The following is a 25,736-nucleotide window of genomic DNA, read 5'->3' on the forward strand; positions in this document are numbered from 1 at the left end:
TACAAAGTGAGCTCCAGGACAGCCAGGGCTACACAGAGAAACCCTGTCTCAAAAAAACCAAAAACAAAAAAAAATGTTCTTATTTAAATTTTAAGATGACACATGAAGGTAAAAAAGATCGCCCCTGTTAATGGTTTGGAAGAATTAGCGTTGTATAAACAGTCATACAAGCCCAACATGACATATGGGTTCAAAGGACTCCCTGTAAACTACCAGTAGTATTTCCTACAGAACTTCAAAAACAATCCTAAAATTTATATAAAACTACAAACGGCCCCAGATCCAAAGCAATTCCGAGCAGTGTGGGAATGATGGGGGCTCAGCAAAAGAAGAGGTGAGCATTTCTGGCCTTGTTTTGTTTTTGTTTTTGTTTTTTTCCCCAAACATTGAATTGGAAAGCATTTTTTAAAGAAGTTTTTTTTTAATTTTATGTGTATAAGTGCTTGCCAGCATGTTTGTATATGCATCATGTTCACTCAGTGTCCACAGGAGCCAGAGGAGAGCAGCTAGTCCTCTGGAATTGGATTTTAGGTGGCTCTGAACCACGGTGTCGGTTCTGGGAACTGAACCCCAGTCCTTTATGAGAATAGCAAGTGCCCTTTTAAACTGAGCCATCTCTCCAGCTTTGGAAAGCATTTTTAAAAATCTTTGCTTAGGATAAATTGAACCATGCAGGTTTTATGTAGATACTCAATATTGGGGTGGGAGTCCTCTTAACGGCTTAGTCTTATTTTCCTGCCATGAGTGTGAGCTCAGCTTCTTAGCTGCTTTCTCTGTGTCTATTAAGATGGTAATGTGATTTTATTTTGTTAACATGATAGTATATGTTGACTGATTTGCAATGTTAACCTGACCTTACATTTGGTGACTCTATCTTATACGATTGTCTTGGTTACTCTTCCCATTGCGTGATAACGGACCCTTACGAAAGGGCGTATTGGCTCATGGTTCAAATGTACAGTCTATTCCATCATGGCAGAGAAAACATGGCTACAGGAGCTTGAGACAGCTTCCTATCTGTATCCATCGTCAGGGAGCAGAGAGTGATGAATGCTGTGATCAGCTCACTCCGGTTCCATCAACAGCAAGTGGGTCCTTCCACCTCAGTGAACTTAATCAACAATTAAGCAATTCCCCACCCATGTGCCCAGAGGTCCATCTCCCAGGGAACTCTAGATCTGTCAGGCTGGCAATTGTGATTAATGACCACAACTATATATCTTTGAATCTCAGTGCTGGACTGAATTTTCTATTATTTTATTAGATATTTTATATTTAGTATCCTGGGGTAATTGATATACAATTTCCCCCCTGTAATATCTGTCCTTACTTTTTGGTATCAGGAATTGCTGAGCACATAAAATGCTTCAGGAACCAGATATTCTTCTGTCACTCTCTGACACTATCCAACACTCTAATGTTTGTTTATGCTTCTTCCTCATTTCCCTCCAAAAAATTGTCTTCATGTGTTTCACTTCCTATCATTTTTACTGCAATGACATCATGCTCACCAAGTTTATCTTACATACTGCCTAAACTACCATTAGTCTTATCCATTGAGATTTTTGTTTTAAGTTACTTTGAATCTTGCTTTTATGTGTTTCTTTTCTCTGACATATTACATTTCTCCTCCAGTTTCTTATATTTTTGGTTATGAGCCTAGCCCTTAATGGCTGAACCATCTCTCCAGCCCTCTCCTCTAGTTTCTTAAAAGCATAGAACGTGTTTCTATCTCCTTTAATGTTTATTAGGACTACATCATCTCTGGATGAGTTTTGATTTATCCTCTTTTTCATCACAGGTGATGTTGTTTGGCACACATGACTGGTCATGATGCAGCCACCTATCTGTAACTCACCCTCACTTCAAACAGCTACGAGATGGATGAAAGAGAGAAGGCAGATGTTTTCAGACACTGAGCAGTAGGCAACGGGAGATTTGATTTCCAAGAAAAAGCTGAATGTAGTGAGTTCCATGGTTATCCCACCTGTCAAGAAGACTCAGAGTTTCAACAAGCATCCAGAGCATCAGCACAGCCTTGCTCTCTCTGAGCTGAGTAGAGAGGGACACTTTGGCTCTATAGAGAGGCTAGAAATTGTGAGGCAGAGGTTCATAGAAATAGGGGTGACATAGAGGGACAAGAGCCTGCAATGTGCTTGGTGCCAGGGGGTGGGTCTGTGGCTGAGAGCTGAGCTGCGGACACACAGGACAAGACTCCCCAAGCCCTGTCAAAAGTCACTTGCTGCAGGGCTGAAAGCTGTAGAGACACCAGCCCATGGTCTCAGCAGAGTGGAGAGACCTGAAGGATTTCCAACCGAATTCCTGGAAAGCTTTTGGCTTAAGATGAAGAAGCCAGTGCTAGGGTCGAGCCAGCTCTGAAACTATGCTCAAGACAAAATAGACTGCATCTCACAGAACTACTGCTATGAAATATAATGTGGTGAAGGCCAAGGTGTACCCTGAGTAATTACACCGTGCACCAGTCACAGGGTATAAGAGGTTAACTGAGGAGCAGGGAGGAGTGAGGGCCTGGGAAAGGGGTAGAGACAGACAAGTGGACAAGTAAACAGACAGACAGACAGACAGGAGCAGAACCATGTGGGCAAAGAGAGAGAGCAAAGAGAGAAAAGAGAGAAAAGGAGGGAGGGGCACCCACAAGGAGCAAATAGAGCAGACACTGAGAACAGAGAAAACTGGAGTGGCTGATGGGCCCTTTTTATCCCTAGCACACACCTGTTGTAGCTGATGGTGGCAGCCGGTCATGACGTAAGCAATTGCTAGGTTCCTAGGGGCAGGCCAGCAGAATCATCTATATGCTAACAACTACCACTATAGTTTTGAAGTATCATCCACTGGCCAAAATGAAGCAAAAATTAGTTCTTTCTGTTAGGTTTACTGGTAAATTTTGAAGTCTGTGTTCCTCAGCATGAAACCTTTAACCAAAGCTCATCATTCACGTGGTTTCTCACTGGAGGACTGTTTGAAATGGCAAGCTCCCGACTCAGCGTACATAGCTTCTGACTGCTTTGTATTCTGTGATGGAAGGCGTGTTTCGAAGGTATGAATGATCCTGTGAGGAGGCGGAAGCAGTACAATGTGACTGAGGAATTTGACAAATACAGTCTAAAATGTAGCAACCCCTTCCCCAGAATCTAGCTTTCTATCTTTCATATAATCTTTTTAAATGGAGGGAAGGGAAAAGGGGGAGAGAGATGAGGGAGGAGTATAATTTGGTTTAGGTTTTGTTTATTTGTTCATTTGTTTGTTTTATATGAGTGCACTGTAGCTGTCTTCAGACACACCAGAAGAGGGTGTCAGATCTCATTACAGATGGTTGTGAGCCACCATGTGGTCGCTGGGATTTGAACTCAGAACGTCTAAAAGAGCAGTCAGTGCTCTTAACCACTGAACCATCTCTCCAGCTCTGACCTTCAGGAATTTTGACCTTTATAGATGTTGATGCTTTAGTAGGTCAAGATTATGGCTTTCATGATTTCAAGGACATGACTAGCACTGAGAATATGCTCAATTTTCTGCAACACCAGCCCTGACCTGGGAGAAGGGAAAGGAATGAATGGACCACACTTCAGCAATTCTCCTTCCTCAAAACATGGAAGTCCCGTCTCTCCACTGGATGCCTAAACCATCTCTCTGATGGAATTTGCTAGAAACTGGTCAGGATGAGAAATGGCTGCTTTGTCACTTAACATGATCTCTCCAGCCTGCAAACTCTACAAAGGGGGAGGTTCAGATTGACTGATGCATTCTTCTAACTTTCTCTCCTATACCTAGAGAAAAAGTGTGACATAGAGTATGCAGGAAGGCATCGCTCCCTGATGCGAGGCTTTTGTTTGCCAGATGCCCCTGTTTAAGTGAGCAGAACATTGTGCTGCCTGTGAAACCAATATCTCCAACAGTTGTCCACACAAAGGGTTGTAGCAGTCACCTGCTCACAAGCTCAGCTGTGGGTGTCATGTGATCTTCTTGCTTCTACCTTCCTCTTCTCTCAACACCCTGTTGGAGATTGGTTCTAGCGCTTTGACTCAATCAGGAATCTGCATGTCCAAACACTAAAGGTCCTTGTCCCCAATTGGTTTTTGATCAATCAATTAAGATGCCAGTGGCCAATGGCTGGGCAAAGGGAGATGGGGCGGGACCCTTAGAGTTGCATAGGCTAGGATGCAGAAGAGACAAAAGAGAGATCAGGGAAGAAGGGTGGGACAAAGAAGCTGCAGGAGAGAAAGCCAATCAGCCATGTGAGAACCTGGGTGGGTGGCCACTGGCCATTTCTCCTGTTGGGTCTGGGGTAACAGGGGCAGGTTTAGGAGTGCTCAACCCTTGAGCTAGCCAGAGAATTTTTTTTTTTTTTTAAATCTAATGGGTGCGCTTTTTTTCATTCACAAATTCAGAGAATTCCTGGGTGGGAGCACAAATTAGAGTAGCCAAAACTCACTGCTGCACCACCCAGCACTCAAATGATGTCTTATTTCATATATATCTGTACTGTCTCGTTTTATATTGGTTTGGTTTTGGTTTTGTCTGTAGAGTAGACTGTAATTGTGAGGGCATGAAACCTTGCCTATGGTTCCAGTAAGCTCAGTAGCTTGTACACAGTGGGCTGCCCTTATGGCCGCTTCACTTTCCATGGTTTTGGTTATCCACGGTTTCAGTTACCCATGCTCAGCCACAGTTGAAAAATATTAAATAGAAAAAAAATTCCTCTAACTTAGCAATTCATACATTGTAAACACGAGCTTTTCTGAGTAACACAATAAAACCTCACTGCACAGAGCATGCCTGGTGTGTGACCTGCCCTCTGGTCAGCTCATTCCAAGATTTTAAGATTTTCCTCCCATCATCCCTCAGCTCATTAGTCACTGCATGGCTGTCTCCAATACAAGGGCCTGTGTGCAGGTAACCCCTGTTTTATCTAACTATGGCCTGTAAGAATGGGGGTGCTGGCAAATTGTATTATAAGATGTTATTATAGCAGTTCTACTTTATTACTAGACACTGCTAATAACTTCCCATGCCTAGCTTAAAAGCCAACCTTCACAAAAGGCATGAGACTGGTGTGTATGAAGCTTGGTGCTGTCTGTGGCTTCAGCAGCCCACTGGGACTACTGCAGCAAATCCCCAGATGAGACATTATAAAGGATCTGTGGAGAATTTGTTGAATCAATCAATAAATGCATGAAGGAATCCATGTGTTGATTCCTTTTGAATGGAACTCAACATGGAAGTGTTCATCCTGGGACTCCTGGACAGGGAATTAAAGGATGCTACACCAATAATCTGACAGAAGAGGGTCTGCAGGAATGGATATGACCAAACCAGATTTAGAGACAAACTATGGATCACCACCTCATGTGGGGCAGTCATATAACTGATTGTGGGACCTGAGAAAGTTTGGTGACAGTAAGAAGTTTCTGAATACACAATGATTAAAGTTCAAAATCAAATTAATGATAGTATGTGTGGCAGTATTCACCCATGTTGCATTGTGTAGCTTTCCTGCAACTTTGGTTCTGGGCAAATACCACACAGAGTCGTACTTCTAGTTTTGAATGAGTGAGTTTATCAAGTATGTATCGAGAAAAACTGAAAGAATAAATAGAAAGTGGCAGATAGACAACATAATCAATTCAGAAACTTAAACATCTGCCAGAAATCAACTCAGGAAGCATTGAGAAGCCAGCTGGAGGTCTCAATTAAGTGTCTCAGAGTGTCCCCCACATTCAAGAACAGACTGCAGCAGCAGCAGCAGCAGAGAGAGCAGAGCATTGTCAAACAGGCCCTTATAACATCCAACAGAGGTGACCTAAGTAACCTGATTGAGAAAGCAATGTCACAGAACTGGGTGCTTACATCTGGCTTAAGTAGACAGGGGAAGCCTTGTTGAATCTGTTACATCAGAGTTCCTATTTGAGAGATCTTCAAGCAGAGCAGAGCAGTCAGTGTTTCTAAAAATGAGCTTCCAGCTGCTCTTTCCCACAGCATGAGATACAAAATAACTACAGCAGGGAACAGTCTCCTTTAGATGGTCTCAAGAGGCGGGGTTTTCAGCACCTCTGTCTATCTGCTGTTCTCTTTCCTCTTTGTCCAGTGTTGGAGTCCCCAGAATGCACTGGGACAGGTATCTCAGAGGACACATAAAATAAAGATGCTTGAACCTGAGCTGTAGGCAGGGGATCAATGTTCTCCGAATCCACTCTCAACACACACAGACACTACTCGATGGTTTGCCAACACAATTTATATTACAATGTTGGAGAAGCTCTGTGTCCCATTGCAACAAAAAGTCATCTCAGACTTCAGCTTCTAAAAGAAAAACCAACAAGCAAATCTGTCATTCATATGCAAAATTTGTTCTTTAATAAATAATATTGTCCATATACCAAAGAATTGTTTTAAAATAATTTTTTATGATTTAGTATCAGTAGTGTTTGATTAGAATACCTGCTTTATATACTTAAATACTTAGGGCCAGGGAAACATTTCTTGGGTGGAAAGAAAAAAAAATCTAAGAAGCTCTACTTGGAGCTGCCTGCCAATAGCTTCACTGTCTGCCATGTGCATCAAGGAAGGGCTTCTTGCTTCCTACACTAGGGCTTAGCCTGCATGGGTATTCTTGACCCCTGGGGCACTGACAGGGCATGTGTCCCTAGAGAACACAACATGTGGCCCAGGGAACACTGTGTATTCTCTTGGATACAGAACAAAGACATCCTGAGCTTTCTCCAACTGAGGAAACCTCAGGCACAGAACACTAAGGACTGTGTGGTTAACACTTCTCATCACTGATCGAGGAATAGCCAAGGGACCAAGATGGGCTGGAACGAGCCCAAGACATATTATAAGCCAAGACAATGGTCTCCAGGACACCGACCTTCTAATTCAGGTTGTTGGTGATCACTTGCCACTCCTGCCCACTACTTGACTGTGTTTCTGTTGGGTCACCTGCAGTACCAAGTAAAAGCCTGCTACTTTCTAGTCCAGTGGGAATGGAGGGTCAGAAGAGAGGATGCTTTTTCTGAAAGATACTCCAGAAAAGTCTGAAGTATTCTGAAAAAAAAAAAAAAAAACAAAAAACAAAAAACGAGACCTTGGTTAAAGGCTAATGATGGTTTAGAATCAGAATAGCCAAGTAGAAGAAAAGGATGGGAAGATGAGTTCTGGAACTCGGAGGCCTAAGCCTGTCATTCAGGGCTCATTGTGTCAGACTGGACAGTCCTTCCTGTCTTCTGCCTTTTAGGATCATTAAAGGCATAGCTGGCTGTGGGGATGTGGGACTGTGAAAGGTAGCTTGGTTCCTGGTTGAGCTAAGGCTAGAAGCCCTGGAGACCTGAAGGGGTGGTAGGATCTTTGCCTGCTCCTGGACACCAGGCCTCTGTCACTGGCCGCAGTCCTCCATAGATTTGTGGACATCAGTTACATAAGAGCAACGCCCTAAGTCTTCCACGTGTAGATGAGGAAAAGGACATGACCGGTGGTCACATAGGGTCAAGACAGAGATCATCATTTTGAACGAAGTACCTAAAGGCCTGGCCAATAAGCTTTCCTTTCCAGAAACTCCTCTCTATAAAAGGTATTTAATCTCAGGCCCACCCTGAGAACTGGGGTACGGTTTTACTCGTCCACTTTCTGCCATGACAATAAATGCCTTAAAACCATGGACTGCCTCTTTTCATCAGGATCCGTCATGGGGAGCCATAGAAGAAGGCCTTCACCTATAGAGCCACCCTCTAGTCTCCTGTAGAAGGCCTCTCTGCATTCCCGACCACCACCATGCTCAAGCTGCTGCCAGTCAAGCCAAAGAATCTCCCTGTGGGACCAGCCGGAGCTCCCCTCCCATTCCCACCAGCCCAGGCCAGATCCAGTCTTTGGGACCAGATTCCATTCTCAGCATTCCTGTGATTTCCAGTGGTGCCTGGGTGTCCAAGAGCTTAAGGACCCTAAGGCCCTGGCCAATTCGCAAGCCTGGGGACCCCTGAACCAGCTCCAGCTGTCCCGTACCTCAGACTGTGCTTTCCCACTCCAGGATCAGTATCCCGGGGCTTCCCTATGGCCCAACACCCTCCTGGTCACAGTGTGGAGTAAGCACAGTCAACTCCCCGAGTCCTAACTCGCCAAGCAGCTGAGTCCTGTAGTAGATCGGAAGCGGGACCCACAATTCTACAAGCTGGCCTACAGAACACATGACATCTCAAGCATCATGCTGAAGCCTACGTCATTCTGAACAGCAGCCCGGGAGAGGGGCATCCCAGAGACATCTACAGGCTGATGGAGCACTAGAGGCTATTCCCACAGAGAGGACAAAGTAAGCCTTGTTAGACATAAGTTCAGCATCACAAAGAAACCACCTCTCCATTTAAAATGCTTGGACAAGGCAAATTGTGACACCTGATCAGAAGGGTGCAGGCTGCGCAGAAGCGGAAGCACAAGTGCATCAGGCAGGAAGTTATGTGGAGATTGTGTCTGTTTCCCACCCTCCGACCTCACCATATTTCATGATTGATTAGGTTTAAAAGAATTGGTGCAAAAGAAATGAAGGAAAGGTAGAAGGGGTAGAAAGGGAAACTTAAGTCACTTAAGTTCTGAAGCTGCAGCAGCGTCTTTGAATAAACAAAGGTTTTACCGTGGGGGGAGGTAAACATTTGCATAAACAGTTTACAAAGTGGGAGATAAAAAGACTTGAATTCTTTGTCATATACAGTGTTTGACAGAAAACAAAAGTGTTTCTTACAGCTTTTCCAGGGCTCCTGTGTTGGGAGGTTTATGATTTCAGAATTCCATATCTAGTCTCTCACTTGCAGGCAAATCAGCCACCCTCCTGGTAGAGATTCCTTTGCAATTCAATAAATAGAGAAATAAACACTCCACAATTCTTTCTATGTCCAAGGATGGAAGTTGTATTTGAGTTTGGGGATAGTTCTTTATTTTTTTTTTTTTTAACTGGGATGGAGAACATTCTTGTTGTCTTTGATCTCCTCTCTGTCCATCCTTGTTCCTGTGTGATCTCATGGTTCTAACTGGTTTTGTGTGTTCCCAAATGTGCATCTCCAACTACTTCAGTCTGTAACTTTAATTTTTTTCAAAGCCTACTTTTCATGATGGTTCTTAAACACTTGAACCTCCCTTGTAGTTCACCACCCACCTGAGGTAGTGGAAAAGAAAGGATATGAGGAGGTGGACCAGTTTAGAAATGGTTCTTTGGAGCGAATCCCATCTGTGTTGTCAGGAGATCGGCAGTTCAGTTCACAGGTCAGCAGCAGTGGCTTGATCCATCCAAATACACTTCACCAGCAGTCAGTTCACCAATGTCAGGATAGCAGACAGGGTGACAAATTGGCATGAATCAGAAGGAGGGATTCAGACTGGGAAGGATGCCAGGAAAAGTTCTCAGCTGTGCCTCTCTCAGGGAAGTGAAGACCAACAAAGACAAAAGACCAAGAGGCTAGCTATGCAAGCAAGCCAAGCCTAGCCAAACCAGGCCTCTTCCATAGTCTGTTGAGTTCTATTTATACTCCCTCCAAACGTCACTTATACGCCATGGCCATCAGTCTTGCCTCACCGTATGTCTTGTCTCAGCTTGTGAGTCTTTCTCAGCTGACATCACTCTGCCAATCAGCCCAAGTCAGAGGAAGCAGCAAGAAGCCACCAGCACACCACAAGAAGTTTTTTTTTGTGAGTTTCTCTCTATGGAGTCCCAACAAAAAGAACACAATTATGCAATGTAAGGTGAACCAATATATGAGTGTCATTAGCAAAGAATCCTTCATGTGTCCTTTCATGTGCTTGCCTTAGCAGAACATCCTTTCACCTGTGTCTGCTTCAGTGAAATGTCCCTTCAGGTGTTTGCCCCAGCAAAACGCCATCCTACACAACTGACTTTCCAAAAGAACCCTTAAGTTTCCATTTCATTAGTCTCTTTTCTGTTGCTGTGACAAGCTACTACATTATTGGCTTGAGGCAACACTGAGTTAGTGTCTTATGATTCTGTAGATCAGAAGTCTTTTGAAATTAAACATCAATGTGTTGGCAAAGGTGGTTTCTTCAGAGGGCTGTGGGGAGAATCCATTCTTTATCTCTTCCAGATTTAAGATGCTGCCTGCATTTCTTGTCACATGGGCCATCATTCTAATCTCTGACTCTATCACCACATTCATCATACCCAGACCATCAGGAATAATCTTCTCATGTCCTGGTCTGTAACTTAATCACATATGGAGCCCCTGTTTCCACAGAGTGTTCATGGGTCCTGAAGATAGGGAGATGCACATATTTCAGGGGCCATTATTGAGTCTACCATACAATCTAGACTTCTGCTAGACATGAATGTCCCCTCATAAGCTCAGTGCATGTGCTGATAGCTGACACCTATATGCATTGGTGAAGCTATGAGGGCTGGGTCTCAGGAGCAGGACATTACTGCTGATATCACTGGCATGGGTTGTCAATGAGAGAACTGCTGGTTGACAACAAAGTGAGATTGCCCTACCCCCACCATGCCATGACACAGCAAACAAGGCCCCAACCATTGCACAGTATGTTCCTGTGTCACTAGTGCCCACAGTGTCCTAAAGGAATTGTACCCCTCACCACTCTGTCTTTCACTTACTCTGCCCACCCACACTGGTGCCCACTCATGCCCCTGCCTTAGTTCTTTTGCATTATCTGTGACTGCTGCTATCTATCTACCCATCTGTTACAGCATTGCTGTTTCCTCTGCTTGATGTTTGGTCTCCTCTGAACTGTAATTCCTCAAGAGTATGCAGCTTTGTTCCCTTCTGTAACCAAGAACAGTGTCTCCTTCTGTAACCAAGAGCAGTACCTGACATGCATAGGTAGGTGGTCATGAGTGCTACTGGGTGAGTGAGAGAAAGGAAGGTCTTTCCTTGTAGGTGTGCCGGGAGCCAGAGACACTCCAGTTACTCTATCTGTTCTTTCACTCACTTCTCCCATGAAGTCTTATTAAAACTCCTGGTTGATGATATACAGACACACACAGGCTGATCTCAATACAAAGCAGGTTCCAATACAAAGTGTTATCTTAAGAGTTCAAAATGCAACGAGACCAAGAGGAAAGATAGTGCAATCAGCTGTTGGTTTTGGGTGACTAGAGGTGGCTTCCTAGAGGAAGAAGCCTTTGACCAGGCCTAGGTGGATTCCCAGTTATACCAAGCTATGGTGCCACTATCCCTAATCAAACTCAAGTTAACATTTCATCCCCTGTGGAATTGAGATATGGGTCTAGGTGGGATTTTGAGGGGCTCTCATGAGCTGTTCATTCATGGGTTGAAGATTATCTGAAAGGTCTTTTGTCTAAGCCAATATTGGCTCTGTCTCTTGAATGTGTCGTGACATAGAGTCACTACCAGCAAGAGAACTATCCCTAGATATAGTCCTAAACCTTAGACTCTCAAACTTCCAAAAGTCTAAGCAATACATTTCTTTTCTGGCTAAATTATGTAGTCTCAGGCTTTCAATTAGAGTGGTAGAAAACAGACCAAGACCTACTGTGAGCCTCAGGATTCATGGCTCAAGGCAGTTTCCAATATCCAGCAGCCTGATGAGGAACAGAACAGAGTCTAAGAGACACACAGCATCTTCTTTTGTCATGAAGGCCTAAGAGAAGAAAAGTATCACAACTGCTCAGCACTCATAAGGTCAGGCCAGACTCAGTGCCTACAGGATGTTAATCTGGGAGTAGGCAGAGAGCTGGGCAGGAGATCAGAGCCTTCTCAGGGAGGGGCTGGTGGGAGCCAGGCCAGCAGGGCTGCCTGGAATCTGGGCCCTGGTCTCTTGTGAGGACCAGAGAGATTGTCATTCGAGAACGAGGATAGAATAGCAGGCTCATGCAGCCTTCAAAAGCAACCCTATCTTTCTCTCTCTTCCAGTGGCCAAATCCCATGTGTTCACAATAGGATGGAGACACTGTAAAAAGACATCTGACTGGTGGCCCTGGCTATCTCAGATCTGACCTTCTGTTCCCGTTTCAGACTTCAGAGTGGAGTCTTCTTGTTCAGGCTGCTGGCTCTTATTTTCTCCTACATTCACTCTAAGCATCTTCAGAGACTCAGGCAGAAACCAGCCAAGTGGAGACCTGGTTTTGGAACCGTATGTCTCTGCCACTGCCTCCTCCCTCTTGCTGAACTCTTGGCATCACCAGCTTCATCACGGGTTTGAGCATGTGATGAAACTGGACTGTGGTGAGTAGAGAGCTTCTGAATAGATGTGCTCCCGGATGATGACACCATCAGTGACCCAGGAGCACCATCTGGGTGTCTGACAGGGGTTTCAACTCAATGGGGCTGCAAACAAAGTAAAATTGGTGTCAGCCCAAGTGATGGATGTGACATATGGGCCTGATTTCTGGGCTACTGGCTCAGTCCAGGCCTCTTCTGGGGTGGCCTGTGCATGTGGTACCCACAGCAAGTTGGGCTTGGCAATGACATAGAAGGTCCTTGCTTGCTTTGTTGCTTTTTCTGGGTCAAAGTGAGCATGCTGGCCATCTTGTTGAAGTCAAAGATGGCAACAGAGCCTGGGTCACTGCCTGCTCCGTTCCCACATCTGCTCTAAGCCCTACTCCCTTGGAAGGAGGTAGTGACAAGCAGTCTGTAGCCCCCAGGTGGGCCCACTTCCAGTCAGCTATAAGGATGAAGAAAGAGTTTGGCACACTGCCCAGTCATCTGATGTAGACCATTGCTATGCCTATGGGGCAGGAAAGTACCCTGGGTGTCACTTTCATATGTAGCTCAAATGATAGAGAATATGTTTACCCTTTGTGCCCATGGCAGAGTCAGTTTAAGGAAAACCTGTGACCCAGTTCTTAGTTCCCAGTTTTGCATTAACTCCTGCCCCAGCTGTTGTGGGCTGGTGTCAAATGCAGTATCTGAAGTAGCAATGAATGGCAAAGGAGAGACAGGGCTGAGGCAAAAGCGGGGAAGCAAGGAGACTAGCCAGACCTTAGCAGAGACTGACATAACTCAGCCTTGGGGCCCCAGGCAGGAGCCTGAGGACGAGATCAGCTTTTAGTTCAGGCTCAGCTCCAGCTGCTATAAAATCTCTGTCAGGAACTGATTTTGAGGTTATTTATTTAACATCGAAATTAAAATTAGCTAAAACAGCTGGGCGGTGGTGGTGCACTCCTTTAATCCCAGCACTTGGGAGGCAGAGGCAGGCGGATTTCTGAGTTCGAGGCCAGCCTGATCTACAAAGTGAGTTCCAGGACAGCCAGGGCTACACAGAGAAACCCTGTCTTGAAAAAACAACAACAAAAACAACAAAAACCAAAAATTAGCTAAAACACCCAAATGACAAAATATAACAAAGCAAAACCTCTTTTTCATGATGAACATTATCAATAGCATCCCTCTACCCTCCATCCATCCATCCATCCCTACACACACACACACACACACACACGCACACACACACCCCACATGCATCCACACATCCACGTAAGTACCCACACAATTGGAAACAGACTTCTGGGACTGAATCTCAGCTCTGTTCCTTTCTGGACCAATACAGGCAATTGACAGGTTCTCTGTGACTACATCTTTACAGAGGAGGTAACCATAGAGATTATAGTTTGAGCAGCAAGTGTGCAAAGGTTGGTGGGGTTCTTAGAAGGGTCTGTAGATGAACGTGAAATCAAATCATTGGGACTCTCAAAATAGCCAGAGTCCTATCCCCGTGTCCCCACCCCAAGCTTTCCCTCTCTCTTCCAGCCCAGGTATGTCATTTGGAGTAGGGTGGGTGAGAGTCAGTTGCACAGGGCAAACTGCTCTTTCCCTGAACATTCCAGTTGTGTACTTGGATCAACAAATCCCATGCCTCTTGTTCCAGAGAGGACCCTCTCTTCCTAGCTCCCAGGTCGAAGGTGTATAGGCTGGGCCTCCATTACAGTAGTAGCTCTGTGCGGGATGCCTACAAGTCGGTGTGTCCCATTCCTAATGCTCAAAGCTTCCCCGGCCAGGAGGTGCATCCCTTGGGCCTCACAGTACTTGGAGTATAGGAAGAGCTCGTTAAATGCTTGGTGAAAACAAAACACAATAAACAGTCCTTCCTGATGTCACCTCTCCCATTTACTGCATGGCTAGAGCACAGAAGTGGTAGATGTCAGCTTCATCTCTGGAGGCCCAGAGAGGGGATATTGGTGTGGGAGCATCCATGAACAGCTGTGCAGAGTACAGTGGCTCTGAATCGTCTGCCTTCTTTGTAGGCAGGCCTGGTCTCTAGCTCTCTCAGTATTGTTACAGGGAGCCTACCAGAGATGGCCAACTGTATTCCAACTGACTGTCACTGTACTTGGGTATTCAGGGACCCAGGTATAGCCCCAAGTGTCCAGAACATGGGGGCGTTTTAAGGCAAGAACCACATCTGGCATCTTGCTCAGCAGCTTCAGGAGGGGCTTTGCAGATGCAAGCAGTTAGCTGGAGGGACTTTGGCATAGGCAGGCAGTCTAACAGAAACGAAGATAAGCTAACTTATCTTAGGGGCATCTTGACCTCAGGTTCCTAGAATAGACTTTGGTAATTTTTCATGGAATTCTCTAAGGAGATCAAATTCTAGTTAAGCCTGAAATGGCCTCAGCAAGAATACAAGATGCAGAAAGCTCTGCTCGGTCTTGCCCTGTCACACAGTTCATTCTAGAGGGCCCCCCCCCACCCCCCGTTCCTTCTCAGCCCTTCTCTAGCCCCATCAGTATGCCCCGAGGAGGAGACAGTAGCTCAGGATCTGAGCACACAGTAGGTCAGGACTAGGATGGATGGACTGACTGGTCGGAGATCCAGGCCAGAGCTCGGAGAACAAAGTGTGACAGGTGTGGCCACTCAGACCTAGCTGCTGTCCTGTATCAGTAACAAATTCCCAGGAAGCAGGCGGTCTGCGCAGCAGACATCTGGGCTCAGAGCCATTCCCTAGTCTCACCCCACCCTGCTCCCCAGCCATGGTGTGGCTGGCATTCCTGCGGTAGGATAGATGTTTCTTGGTAGTGAGGCAGAAAACATGCAGAAAGAATTGTGCTTCCCCCCTCCCCAGCCCCCCACTTTGGCTGCATCAAAAGGTTTATGGCTTCCAAACTGTGACATGGAGACATCCAGTCCTTGCCTGGGACGCAGCCAGTCTCTGTTTCTGGCACAGGAGGAGCAGCAGACCTGAGTCAGCGCCATCAGCCGTCTGAGGGAAAGGCTGCCACTGAACTTGTGATGTGTGACAGGGACCTTGGGAGAGAAAGCATTAACATTGACTTATTTGGCCACCACCTATCTCTTTAAGAGCCAGTTTTTGTTTTTGTTTTTTTCCATTATTCATTTGACCCTCACAGCTCCCTGGCTAGGACAGCAGGATATTACCCAGGATGAAAATAGATTTTTAAAAATCCCCAATCCCTTTAGATGTGCTGCAACCCTTAGGACAAGGCCTGGTGTACAAACTTCAGGGTCAGAGGCAGCCCTAGATGGAGAGGCTAAGCCCAAAACCCAGGGAGCAGCTCAGTGCAGTGTGAGAACCTTAGCTTTGTCCAGTCTTCCCGTCCGAACAAACCCGGGCAAAGTACAAATCCCCCCAGGAGGTGGGGAGATGAGGGGAGAGTAAGGATGCCTTTAATCCCAGCACTCAGGAGGCAGAGGCAGGTGGATCTCTGAGATTGAGGTCAACCCGGTCCACAGAGTATGTTCCAGGACAGCTGGGGCTACACAGAGAAACCCTGTCTTGAAAAGCAAAACAAAAGAAAGATAAGGAAAGGGTAGGGCTGGAGAGATGGCTCAGTGGTTAAGAGCACTGACTGCTCTTCTAGAGGTCCTGAGTTCAATTCCCAGCAACCACATGGAGGCTCACAACCATCTGTAATGGGATCCAATGCACTCTTCTGGTGTGTCTGAAGACAGTGACAGTATACTCATATAAATAAAATAAGTACAAAGAAAGAGAGAGAGAGAGAGAGAGAGAGAGAGAGAGAGAGAGAGAGAGAGAAAGAGAGAGAGAGAGAAAGAGAGAAAGAAAGAAAGGGTAAAGAAAAAATATTCAACTTTTTTTTTTTTTTTTGAGACAGGGTTTCTCTGTGTAGCCCTGGTTGTCCTGGAACTCACTCTGTAGACCAAGCTGGCCTTGAACTCAGAAATCTGCCTTCCTCTGCCACCCGAGTGCTGAGATTAAAGGTGTGCACCACCATGCCTAGCTTTCAACTTTACTTTTAAGATAATGGTACAAGAGACAAATTTCATAATGATTTTATAAAATGTATTATGAGCTGTTTAAACAAGTCAAGATTTGACAACGTTATATTGTGTTATGGTTTGTATACGCTCAGCCCAAGGAGCGGCAGTATTAGAAGGTGTGGCCATGTTGGAGTAAGTGTGTCATTGTGGGTGTGGGCTTTAAGACCCTCATCCTAGCTGCCTGGAAGCCAGTATTGTGCTAGAAGCCTTCAGATGAAGATGTAGAACTCTCAGTTCCTCCTGCACCATGCCTGCCTGGATACTGCCACGTTCCTGCTTTGATGATAATGGACTGAACCTCTGAACCTATAAGCCAGCCCCAATGAAATGTTGTCCTTATAAGAGTTGCCCTGGTCATGGTGTCTGTTCACAGCAGTAGAACCCTAACTACAACACACTGTGAGAATGTTGGTAAGTGAAGTCCTCAAAATGAAATGAAAATCTAAGGAGTAAGAAACATTGTAGTCATCGCTTTTGCGGTTAATGGTATTGTTCTTTATCTTCATTGGATAGTTTCAGTTCTCATTCATACATGTTTTTTTCGTTCTTGCTGAAACTATACCTAATGTATTTGGTTATAAGTGAAAGAGTGAAATCACTAGAACATTAACATTCTTTACTTTCATACCTCAAACAGATATAAGACAACTATTTTAATTGTGGTAACAATTTTTAAATCTCTATAGGAGATATTTGTTTTGAAGCAATGAACTTAGAGGAAAAATTAGTTTTAATGATCTGACTTGTATAACTGATTTATATAATTTCCTGACCTTATTTTTTTTTAAAGAAGACTTTTAGAAAACTAGAACATAAGTTAGCATAGAAACTCTAGCATCTGCCTGAAAGGAGTGGGGATTTTGAAAGAATGAACAGAAAGAAAAGAACACAGAAGAGACACGAACTGAGCCTGGGACTCTGTATTACTCTGTACTGTGCTTGCTTAGCAAAGCCCTGGGTTCCACCCAAGCATTAACCAGGCAGACACCTGTATCACTCTGTCAGTACTTGGGAAATGGAGGCAGGATGAGAGGTTCAACTCTATAGGAAGTTCCAGGTCAGCCTTAGCTACATGAAAACCTGTCTCAAACAAACAAACAAATAAACAAACAGTACCACCTGCTGCCAAGAGGTACAGGTGGATGGAAGACACACAGAGGCCCACCTGCTGCTTGGCCCATCTGCTGCTTAGCCTACCTGCAGCGGGATACCTCTATGTGCAAGTGGTGGAGAGATGGGAGAGAAAGAGAATAAGAACGATTTGAGTACTATGGAGAGAGGTGGGACTGGAGATAGAGGGTGAAGAGGAACAGCCTGATGTGAACAGTCTGCCCTGGTGCCTGAGGCCATGGTGAAATCCCAGCTTGTGCTGCCACCCAGGGCCTTGTCTGGGTCTGTAACCATGCAGCAGCGGAGTCTGTAACTATGGCAATGGCTCATATATCCACCAAAAGCCATGAGGATGTCCCTGGTCTGGACTGCCACCTGGGATCATGTTGATGTCCAAGGGCTGTGTGGAGCTGGCCTGGCCCCTCACCAACTGCAGCACTTAAGCGAGCAGGCCCTCCACCTCATCTGAGCAGCATGGTAGAGCTGACTATGGTGGTGAAGGTACAAGTGAGCCAACCCTGAGGGTTTGAGGGTAGGAGAGCCGGCCCAGTTTTTTGCCAGCTGTGGCACTGGGTGAGCTAGCATGGGAAGTGCTGAAGAGCTGGCCCTGACAGTGTGGGTGTGAGAGAGGTGGCATGCTGACCGCCTCAGCTACCACTCAGCCCGGATCCAGGGCTTTGAATTGGCCCATCCCAACATCTACCCCATCTATGAACTGCTGGAGCCATGAAGACGTGGATCCTGCAGACCCAAGGCTGCAGGATCTCCATGACACAGGGCAACAACTGGATATCTGAGAGGAGTCCTGGGAAGGTCCAGGATTGATGGAGTAGCAGAAACCAGGGACCTAGAACCAGACCAATGACTCATTGCAGTGAACATTTGCAAGCAAAGATGTATGGACAGAAGGCTATACTGTGGGACAGACTGACGTACTGCAGATTCCACCACAAGATAGGGGTTTGCTTGTCTGTTTGTTTTGTTCTTTTTTTCTTTTTCTTTGTGGGGGGGGGGGGGGGTTGCAAGGGCAGAGGGCTGATATGAAAGGAAGGGTTGATGAATGAGAGAATAATGTGAAATTTACAAAGAATAAATAAAGAGAAACAAACAAAAACAATCTTAGAAATAAACAAACAAACAAATAAGAAAGACGTGGTGGTTCTCGCCATTTGACCCAGGACTCAAGAGGATGTCTGTGAGTCTGAGGCCAACAGAGTGAACTTCAGACCAGTGAGATCTCGATTATTGAAAGAAAGGAAGAAAGAAAGAAAGAAAAAGAAAGAAGGAAAGAAAAGGAAGAAAGAAAGAGATGGGGAAAAGGGATTGTTATTTGTAAGCCTAGTATGGTGTCGAACACCTGTAAAAACAGCACCTAAAGGTAGAGAACAGAGGATCAGGAGTTAAGCTGGGATAGGGCTACTGGAGACGCCATCTCAAACAGTAACAACAGTTTCAACAATAAAAACTCCAGACAAAAAGATTCCAGAGACGAACCAGATGGCTCCATGGCTAAGGCATGCTAGCCAAACAAGCCCGATGGCTTGAGGTTTGATCCCTGGAATCCATGTAAAGGTGGAACAGAGAATAGATGTGTCCCATGGTAAGCATGCCCCCTCCCTTATAGGAACACAATAATAATAACTGAAAACAGAGTCCTTAAGGGGTCTCGGGAGCCCCCCCCCGGGAGTCTGAGCTCAGAGGAGATCTAGGGTGCAGGGCTTCACCACTCCTAAGGGCAAACCTGGGGCTGTAAAGCAGCCACCCAGGGCTCTTTGCTCTTCAAACAGCAGCACAAATGTCAGGGGCCATCAGCCACAACCCCCTCTCCCCTGACGTGGGGAAATAAGGTTGTTCAGAGCCCAGGAATGCAAGCACTCAGGTCATGGTGAGCCGCAGCCCACACAATCTCCACCCGACGCTTCGTCTATTACAGCTAATTTCTTTCAGGTGTCAGGTATAAAGGGCGCTGTATATAAACTCCTCACTCGCCTTGCAATCTTTCATCTACCAATCCAGAGTGCTTCAGATTTTATGGAAGGACCTGTGGAGGCAAGCAAGGTTAATGGCTCACCAAAGGTCACGGGTTAGAGAAGCAGCAACGTGGAGACTGTGTTATTGGCCCTGACAACCTTCCCGCACCCTCTCTGGCCTTCTTTCCCCAGTGTTCCTGGAAGAGTCACAGAGCAATAGCTGAGATGATCTTTTTTCTTTTCTTATCCTTTCGGATGGAAGGAAAAGACCATCTGGGCCAATGACCGCTTTCTAAAACTGTCAATAATGTATGTAAGTGGTCTGGGGAGGCTTGTTCTCTGTGGTGGTCGTATTGTCCATGTGTTCCCACTACAATCTTTTAAACCACAGAGCCCCTTAAGGTTTCTCATGTCTGAGGTCATCAGTGCCCTTCCTAACCCAGAGTCCAGTGTGTGAAGGTGCCAGAGGAACAGGATCTGCTGTGAGCTTAGCCAGGCGCTCCTTCTGCCCCTTAATGCTCAGTTTGAGAGCCTGGTGGCCGTTACTGTTTGCTTTACAGCCTCTTACTCTCTAACAATTCCCTCCATGGTAGACCCTCAGAGTAAGGTCCTCATAAACTCCTTCAGCTTAAGAGTTTCCCGAGACAGAGAGAATATTAACTTTGTTGACAAATTTCCTTGTCCCAAAGGCCCCGATCTTAAAGGCTTTGTGCAAACCCACAGTACTGGGTTCTCTTGCTTGCTTTGCGCCCCTAATCAGTCTTGTCGTGAGTTCTTCCAGTATTGTTTTAACACGGCCTCCTAGCCTGGGAGCCAGAGGACCCTTTTGGAGTGAGCTATGCTGTATGTGTGTATATTTTTTAAAAAATGGTCATCACCCTTCTCGCTGTGGCCGCCATCATTTTTCAATGGAGGTGTTGCCATAGAGATGTTGTCCGATCCATCTCTATTGATCGCTCCCTTGAAAGGGGCCTTGAATAGCCTCTGAGGTAGGTAAATGTATGCAGTGACATTGAGCGGATGATTCTATTCTGAAAAATTCCGGCACCATTTGTTTTGTGCTTGTCTGAGGGCTGGGACACGGTGTTGGGTTTTGTTGCACGCGCTCCCCTCACAGGCCTGGAGTTAATGCAAGCCTTGTTTGGAGTCACTGAAGCAGAAATTTCTCTGCTGCCAAGGACAAAAGCCTCACAGGCCACCTCGGAGGCTGCTTGGGGAAGGCTGCGTCTCCGGGGCTCCCAAAGGAAATGGGAGATAACTGGGATCCGCGCCCTCGATGGCACCCAGCCTTCCCTGGCTGCCCTGGCGCTTCTGGCCTGCGGGATGCCCTCTGGTGAGGTGCACCGCTTTAGCCATCAAACGTTTCCCTCTGTTTGCCTTTCTGCTGCCAGCTGAGAGAAATCCCCTGGAAGAAGTGGTGCTCTTCTGTGTGATGAGACGGGAACTCACACAGTTCCCCACCCTATCTTCGCTGAGGTGTGGAGCGAGAGTAGGGAACACAGTCAAACAACCCTGGTTTCCTTGCGGTCGGACCCTTGTATGGAAACCAAGTGACAATCGGTCTAGACAGTAGGGAGCTGGGGAAAGGATTTATTAAGTGCCTTGGAACAGTGTCCCACGCTTGGGAAACTGTAACACACGAACTTTATTGAGCCCACGAATGAACGAATGTTCAAAGGCATGCATCATGCTGGAAGTTTCCAGAAATACAGTTTCCACTTATTCTCCCCAAACCCCGTGACACAGTAGTTATTAGCTGTTTCTTATTTTAAAACAAAAGGCCGAAGTGATTTGTCCCAGGCTGCATGGTTATTCTGTGGTGGCTGCTACATGGATTTGGATCTGACTCCAATGCATTTTCCTCAAGACTACTGGGACCCCTCCACCCCCAACCACAACACCCCCGCCCCCCCCCGTGGCCCCTGGAGCTGGGGTCGGTGAACCCATTTTCTCTAGCCGCCTTTGCCCTCACCAGCCAGCCCCTGCTTGGTGTTGGGAGATCATAGAAGGAAGGGCATGAGGACACCTTGGGAAACTGCAGCGACGAAGGCTTTTCCTAGATCTCAGGGTTAAGTACGGAACAGTTTCTGCAACAGAGATTCTGGGTCACACAGATGCTTTGCTGGTAAGCTGCACATGTGTATCTGGTCCCTGAAGGCTAGGAGAGGAAAGGAGGGAGGGAAGATGAAAGGGAGGACTGGAGGGAGGGACGATGGGAGGGAGGACTGGAGGGAGGATGGGGAGGGGAGGACGGGAGGAGGACGGAAGGACTGGCTTTGTCCCAGTCTTAAAGAACTTTAGAGTGTGCATCTGGGACACAGGGCTCACAGCACCTGTCTATTTCCACATTCACTCGTTCAGCCTAATTCTTCCATTCCTTTGTCTCTCAGTATATGCTGCTGAGCTGGACATGAGCCAGACACAAGCATTTGATGCATCTAATGCAAAGGCTGCAGACATGACAAGGCACATTCCCTTTCTCATGAACTCAGAAATGTCAAATAACAAACCTAACCGTGAACATCTATCTGCCCTTCATAGCTTACATCTCTTTTCCGGTCTTTACTATGTACCACGGAGTAGGAATTTTTGCTGAATCCATTTCACTGACAAGGAGAGTGACATCCTGAGTTGTCCAGAGTGAGTAAGTGGTGTGATGGACTTGAACCCCAGTACTTTAATCCCAAGCTTGGCAAGGAGGAATTTCCCAGAACCCTCAGCTTGTCTTCTTGCTAGCATCCTTGGCTAACAAAGCCAGATGACTCCTGAAACGCCCCTCTGACTTCTTCAAGAGGCTTTGGATGTCAAGGCATTTTCTTTTTTTCTGGGAAGGGCTGTCTGCTCAGGAGTTATGAAAAAACATACTCTTGAGAGTCTTGCCATTTTACACTGAGTTAGCGATATCCAATCTTGGCAGTATAACGAGAGTTTAGAAACACTCAGACCCAGGTCCCATTCCAGAGTCAGGAATGAAACTGGTCTGAGCTAGAGTGTCCATCCACTCCACTCTGAGCTCAGTGTGCACATGTTCTGTCTGTTGACTGCTACTGTTGGAAAGGGAAATGGACGTCTGGGCCCAGTGTTACAAGCTGGGGAATTTATAGGACAGTTGGTTGGCCATCAATTTTGCACCTAACTAGCAATGTTCAAGAAACCAGGTCTGGTAACTCAGACTAAAAGTTTCTCTAGTGGCTCAGGAGATTGCTGCAAAGTGTTAAAATATAATGTCACCACTTCCATATGTGATACTGATACGGATAATAACCCTGTGTCTGGGAATGGAGGCTCCCAGTCTGTTAAGACTGACCCCTCCCTCCCTCCGTAGCGTTCACAGTCTGGAGGGATAGATACACACTTAAGGCATGGAGAACAAGGCGCAGTCTCTGCCTGCTAATGAGTGTGAAGCTTGCGCTGTAGAGCCCACCTGGCTGAGTTCTGAAAGATGGGTTGGCTTTTCCAGGACTAATTTACGACAAGAGAGTCAAAGTCCCAGCCTGAGCAAAGGCAATCGTGCTAAGGAAGAGCAAGGCACCCAGTGTGCAGTAGGAAGCCTGGTGAGAGATGAACTTAATGGCAGAAGACTGCAGAGCTGTGTGCTTTGTTCTAGGAGGCACAAATTGCTGAGGAAAGTTGTCAAACTGGGAGTCCCAAGGATTGTCTTGGGAAAGCACTGTAAACAGATCTGCAGAAAGCTCTGGAATTGCAGGTCCACGGAAGGACAGTGACTGTGTTGACAGAGACTAGTAATAGCTGTTGCAGAGCTATTGTATGTAGATGGCGTTGGCCACACGTGGGAGAGAAAGGCCAAGCCTCAAGCAGGAGAAAATGGCTTCCTTTATCATTCTCAAGCGGCCCGCACAACTTGGCACCTGCTAGCTGAGCACCGAATGGTTGACCCCCAGGATTCTTCCTGCAGCTCCTATATGCCAGCTTCCCACAGAGAGCTCAAAGGATGCGTTCCCTTCCCCAGGACCCCTGCCCCTTACACATCAGCTAACAGCCCCAATCTGCATTTGAACACTCTTCTTGGACCTTAACTGTATGGGGGCTTTAAAGTTGGAGTTTTTTGTGGTTGAGCAAAGGCCCTGGGCACCCTAGGGCTGAGAGCTATTAGGAAAACAAAGGAGAGCCATTTAAAGTGGGCTCTCCACATCCCTGAAGGGCTGAGAGGGCTGAGAGGGAAGGTTCAAAAGCTCCAGTTGTTTTGATGATTCCATACAACAGGGGAAAGTCAAACATCTGGATGTGTTTATACCTCTGAAGCCACAACCTACGGAAACATTCAGGGTTCAACACACAGGGAAACTACCCCCTAGATTTATTTCACTTTCATTGATCCGCAGATGCCCAAGGGCATCCCAGAATACCCCAGATCTGCTAGTCTTCAGTGTTTGTGGCACCCACCTGCCTCTTCCATCAAAGCCCAGGCTTGGAGAGAGAGGTGGGAGGCTCTTAGAAAATTACCTTGATCCTGTTGCCCAGGTACCACCTTGACTCTGTATTTGTTTTCTTGCTTATTTGAGTTGTTTCTAAAAATCTAAATAACATTTATTTGCTTGCGTATTTGTTTATTTAGTTAGTTAAGGATGGTGAGTGCCACAGCACATATGTGGACATCAGAGGACATCTTGCAGGGGTCAATTCTCCCTTTCTACCATGTGGGTCTCAGGGATTAAACTCAGGTCAGGTCTGATGGCAAGCATCTTTACCTGCTGAGCCATCTCACAGGTTCTGTGATTCTTCTGTTTGTTTTTGTTTTTTGTTTTTTGTTTTTTTGTTTTTTGAGACAGTGTTTCTCCCAGCAGCTCTGGCTGTCCTGGAACTTGCTCTGTGGACTACCTGGCTGGTCTTGAACTTAGAGATCCACTTGCCTCTTCTTCCTGCTGCTGGGACTAAAGGCCTGTACCACTATGGCCCCTCTGGCCCCATGATTTATCTATCTATCTATCTATCTATCTATCTATCTATCTATCTATCTATCTATCTATCTATCTATGGGTTTTGTTGTTTTGTTTGTTTTTTGTTTGTTTGTTTGCTTTTGTTTTTTGAGACAAGATTTCTCTGTGTAGCCTTGGATGCCCTAGAACTCATTCTGTAGACTAGGCTGGCCTCAAACTCACAGATATCCCCTGCCTCTGCCCACAGAGTTCTGGGGTTAAATTCATGAACCACCAGCTCCTGGTGATTCATGAATCACCCCATGATTCTTAACCAACATTTCACTTTATACTCAGCACTTATAAAGACCACCAAAGCTGGCATGGAAACTGGCATGTTTAAGACTTCCAACTAAGAATTACAAAACCCTGATACAGCTTTCCATACTGTGTAACTATGAATTTCTAGTGGACTCAGATAAAAGACTCTCTGCTTTGCAAGACTGAACAAAGTCCAGGTGTCCCTAGAACCCCAGAGTGATGGCTGTCCTTTCCTATAAGTGATGCCCCATGGTTTGCACTCAGGCTTTGAGGGGCGGAGGGAGGGCAGGGTGAGAATGCATGAAGGGAAACAGCTTTCCTTTTGATCAAATGCCCAGGCAGGGCTGATCTTCTAGAACATTGACATCCAGGCAAGAGCTGAAAAGTAGGAGCCCCTCTCCTGGCTAAAGCCACCATCACCCCCCAACCCTAAGAAAGACTGCTTGCAAAAAGCATTTGGAACAAATTGTGCCATTTGAGAGAAGACAGAGATAGAACAGAAGCCGTCAGGCTGTAATTGCCCCGCTAATTAATGGTTGATCATCTATCCTTTTATGATTCTTGACCCCAGAAGGAAAATTTATTAGTACTTTTAGGTTTTGCACAGTCGTGCTAAATGAGGCGTGTAATGCCCTAATTTAGTGCCTTGTTAGCATAAGCAGGGCCTCCCCAGCCTGCTCAGTCCCTACCAGAAGGCTTTCTCCAGAGCTGTGGGGCACTTACCTAGGCCAGGCACACATTATTTGGCTCCAGTACCTGAGGAGCCACACACAGCCAAGATGGAAGCTTGCCCCATTCAGCCTGAGGTGGGGAGCAGGGGCTCTGCCATTCATTTCATGACAACATTTAAAGTTCTGAACCTGCAAGCCACTTCAACTCAATCTCCCCCCAACTCCCAGTTCTCAGGGGGCTCCCACTGTACTGCCTGTTCTTGATGTCTCCCCTTAAAAACCAAGATTTGAACCCTCTTCAAATCTCTGGGAAGAGAATGGACAGTTGGTGCCCTGGTTGACTCTGGCTGTATTGAACGCATCAAGGCATCCAGCCCAGACTTTTATCTAGTGCAGATGCCAGCTCAGGAAATGCCCAGTGTTGGCTGCATAGAGGAGTGACAGCCTGCCAAGCGTGCCTCCAGGCAATGTAATTCAGGGTCCCGGGTTGAAGGGAGGCAGTGGACTGTAGAGAAGCCTGCTGGGCAGGTAGCTACCAACACTGCAGCGCTCACTTTGCCA

This window comes from Mus caroli, chromosome 16 (genome assembly GCF_900094665.2).
Source record: "Mus caroli chromosome 16, CAROLI_EIJ_v1.1, whole genome shotgun sequence".
Classification (NCBI taxonomy): domain Eukaryota; kingdom Metazoa; phylum Chordata; class Mammalia; order Rodentia; family Muridae; genus Mus; species Mus caroli.